Genomic DNA, 4,302 nt, shown 5'->3' with positions numbered 1-4,302 from the left:
ACCAGTTGAAGTCTTTTGTTGAGAATTTCTTTATAAACGTTGTATATGCGTATGGTATATATTTATGTTGTCAGTGTCAATTAGATGCATAATAACTATATTCATCAAGGCACAATCAACAATGATCAAGTTTTATGCAACATTATAAGTAATTAAAAATATTCAAATCTGCACTTTTTGTACATACTTATCCTTTTCGCAATAGCATCGAACGTATTTTTTCTTAAAGTATCATATGTGTGTATGCTACATCGTTCACAACAAGTCATCACTTGACGGAACAGAAAGGCCAAGGTAAAACACGGTAGTTTCGTCATTTTGTTTACCTGAATACTTCCTAGTGTGGGTTTTATTTTCGATACTGAGTTAATTCATCTAAGACATTTTAAATGAACTTTAATAATCCATCAATGTTAATAACTAAAGTGTAAACCTTCTATTCACAATCGAACTGATGTATAACTTTTAAAACGAATATAATTAACAGTTTAGTATTTTTATTAAAATGTAAACATATTAAATAAATAAATACATAAAAATGAAAAGCAACACGTTTTATTCATTCAAAAAACTATGATTAACATAATTCCAAATTGAAGATGCCATATATATCTTAAGACATAGAAACCACATGTACAAAATGCAGGTGCCGCTGGAATACAACTAAATAAAAATACAAGCTGTACCATTGATTATTTGTGTCCTTCTTAACTTAATGATAAACTTGGCATATACTATATATATCCCAGGGGCCTGTTTATCGAAGCTCTCTTAGGATTAGGACGTGTCCTAAGACCAACTTAGGACACATCTTAGTCCTAAGTGGGTTTATTAAACATGTCACAACTAAGGAAAATCCTAGGAATTGACCTTACTTTAGGATACTAATTTAGGTGTCTTTAGATGGACTTAGGATGGTCATAACTTTAAGATAGATTTAGGACGGTCAATTTATAAACAAACATGGCTGCCGCATATATACGTCTAAGAAGAAGAGCATATAGTATTCGTCGGAATAGACTTATTAGGGACTATGATAATCCTATGGACTATCTTGATGACTATGACATTGTCCGCAAGTATAGATTGTCACGTCCATTAATAATAGACCTTTGTAGAATGTTTGACAATGATTTGAAACGGCCTACAATGAGATCGAGAGCAGATAATGGTGGCGTTGCGATTTTATGCAACTGGAAGTTTTCAACTCGTGAATGCAGATGTCCACAATATTTCTAAGTCAAGCGTCTCAAACATTACCCGGGATGTAACCCAATGCTTAGAAAGGGTTTGTCAACAGTATGTTGTAATGCCTACAGACCCAGTAGAGTTGCAAAGTGTAATGCAAGGATTCTATAATGTTGCAAACTTCCCTAATATTGTAGGAGCAATAGACGGCACACATATTAGAATTAGATCCCCGTCGGTAGATGAGCATATCTATGTGAACAGGAAGAATAACCATTCCGTTAATGTTCAAGGTGTGTGTGATTCGGATATGAAGTTCATGAATATAGTTGCCAAGTGGCCAGGTGCAACCCATGATGCGTTTATCTGGGCTAACTCTAATATTAGTGAAATGTTCGAAAACCGAACAATAGGGCACGGGTGGCTGTTATGTGACAGTGGATATCCATTGAGGCCTTGGCTTCTCACACCTGTTATTTATCCAGGGACAAGACAACAACAAAGATACAACGAAGCACACATGCAGACAAGAAGCATAGTTCAGAGAAGCTTTGGTTTGTTGAAATCGCGTTTCCGGTGCATAGACACAAGTGGTGGCACACTATTGTATACCCCAAAGAGATGTTGTGACATTGTTATCGCGGTTGTTGTATTGCACAACATGTGTATAATACATAGACTTCCATTACCAGCAGGCAATTTGAAGACCGTGGACGTCTTGGCAGACAACACTACAATGGTAATTTGAACGCCGGAGCTGCTGTGCGTCAGAGACTGATTAATGGCAGATTTTGATGCAAAATAAAAAAAATATTATAAAAACTGTTTTCACTTCTCATCGTAAAAAGGGGGAGGTTGTTAGCAGTCTCATTTTTATGTGCATGTTCCAAGTCAGAAAAATTAAGTGCATATACATTTAGTCTTTCCAATTCAGTATTTTGTAGAGATATTTTCTGCATAAACATTTGATGTACAACAGAACATGAATATAACATTTGTCCATATATCTGTATTTGTGTTTATTTGATTACTAAATACATATGTGAAATTAAAACTTTGATACACATCAGGGAGCTTAAATAAATCAAATAACTAAATACATAAGTATGACATTAATATGATGTATTTATATGCAAAACATTTTTACAACATAGAAATTTAGCTTGACGGATTGTCTTTTACTACACTGGTTGATGGTGTATCTGCTACATGTACACCCATTTGTGTCATGCTAATGTTGAGCTTTGCCATATAAAGCTGATGCTTTTGTTGTTCAGTTACTAGCCTTTGTTGGTCGATTTCTAGTCTAAGCTGTTCGATGTGTAGTCGCTGTTTTTCAACATGGAGGCGTTCCTTTTCTACTTTCAACCTTTCACCTTCTATTTCTATCAACTTACAATCCTCTGGTGATGGTTCGCTATATTTCCACTTCGAGGATTTGGAAGATTAAGTACCAGAAGAAAACAAATTGCCACACAAATTTACCCTGGTACACCTGGCTTCACTAAATGACGAGTAGGACATGTCTGAAATTATTTACAAAACGTCAAAATAATGAATAATACAAGCATAGTTTCTGTATTTGTAAGGTCGAAATGCAGATGGTCACTGCTCAAAAAGGGGGGTTGGCAAGATCAATCGGTGTGTTTGATTAAACGAAATACTGAAAACAAATCCATACATATGTCATATACAACAATCAAAACTAAATTATAAGAAAACAAGGTATAATATATGAACTTGCAGTATCTATAAGACATGTAATCAGAACTATCAAAACCAACACCTACATAGGATTGACATATTGATAAATGTTTCAGTAATACCTCTTACAGTCCAAATCGAACCAACACAAATAACGCACACTTGTTTAAATATAGATTGACTGCTGTTTGTTTTACATCCAGTGGCAAATATTTCATGAACGATCAGGACAACTGATAAGAAGACTTGTGAAATGTTTGCTATTGAATTTTTTTACAGAAGCGGGTATGCAATTTGTATCTTAAATGTGTTTTGTTGCAATTAACAGACATAACATGTAATATATACTACACAAAAGTATGCATGTATATTTTTTTACTTTAAAACTTTAAAATAAAATAAAATAAAATAAGCTTACCATTTTCATTCGAAGAGTCAGAATCTCTTTTCTGTGAAGGTTCTTCGGCGGATTCTCCATCAAATTCAATGCCAGGACATGTACCATGTGTCAATACCTCCGTCTATTCCATCTATGGGAGTGTTTTTTTGTGCCTATTATTGCTACAACTTTATCTTGTAATGGAGTTAGCTGTTCAGGAGGTGGTCCGCCGCCAGTTTTCCTGGATTCTCTGCGTATTCGGGAGGCCTGATTTTTAGCTGTACTCGTGTATGTGCTCCATTTTTCGCGAATTGCATGTATCTTTCTTTTGTGGTCGGTGTTGGTTGCATTTACTTTACTGCAGATGGATTCCCAAGCCCTCTTCTTAGCACCATTCGTTGCAACATTTGAAAGCTTACTGAATAGCAAAGTCTTATCCTTTTCAATTTCGTCTAGGAGAGTCTGCAGTTCAACATCTGTAAAATTCGGATTTCGTCTCTTGCTAATTTTCACACGTTCTTTTTTAACAGTAATTGAAAAGTTGAAGTATTCCGTATTGATATGAAAGATGCACGAGAATTCACTTTGAACTTTTAAAAGTATGAACCGGTGACACTTCGAATTGAACTCACTAAAAGCATATAATAATGTTTACCGATTATATATAGTAAATACAATTAGTTTGCTATTTTTTTTATATAAAACTTAGTTATTATTCTTATCTTTAATATATTTCGTTTCGTTCATTTTAAATGTACAATTATTATATAAAAAAAATTATGTATTACCTTTAATTTAAAACTAATAATGAGTTGCTAATTAATCATATTTTAAAAATTGTAATTATTAGTTGAATTTGATATCAATTTGTATTTTTAAATGAAAAAAATGTCATTTTCTTTTACGCCAATACTTAGGACATCAGTTAGGACGTCCTTTCTAAGATATTCCTAAGATAGCTTCGATGTGCATGCTGAGACGTGCCGTAAGTCGGTCCTAACTTTATCCTAACTTCTGTCCTAAGAAATTCT

General features: G+C 34.0%; 1 pseudogene; it reads left to right on the top strand.

Annotated features, from left to right (window-relative positions):
- The first annotated feature begins 1,507 nt into the window (after nt 1-1,507).
- LOC134718851 (putative nuclease HARBI1) lies at nt 1,508-1,983 on the top strand (annotated as a pseudogene).
- The last annotated feature ends 2,319 nt before the right edge of the window (nt 1,984-4,302 follow it).

Source organism: Mytilus trossulus, chromosome 5, assembly GCF_036588685.1.
Source record: "Mytilus trossulus isolate FHL-02 chromosome 5, PNRI_Mtr1.1.1.hap1, whole genome shotgun sequence".
Taxonomy (NCBI): Eukaryota; Metazoa; Mollusca; class Bivalvia; order Mytilida; family Mytilidae; genus Mytilus; species Mytilus trossulus.
Note: the sequence above shows the minus strand (reverse complement) of the source record. Positions and strands in the feature narration are given on the sequence as shown.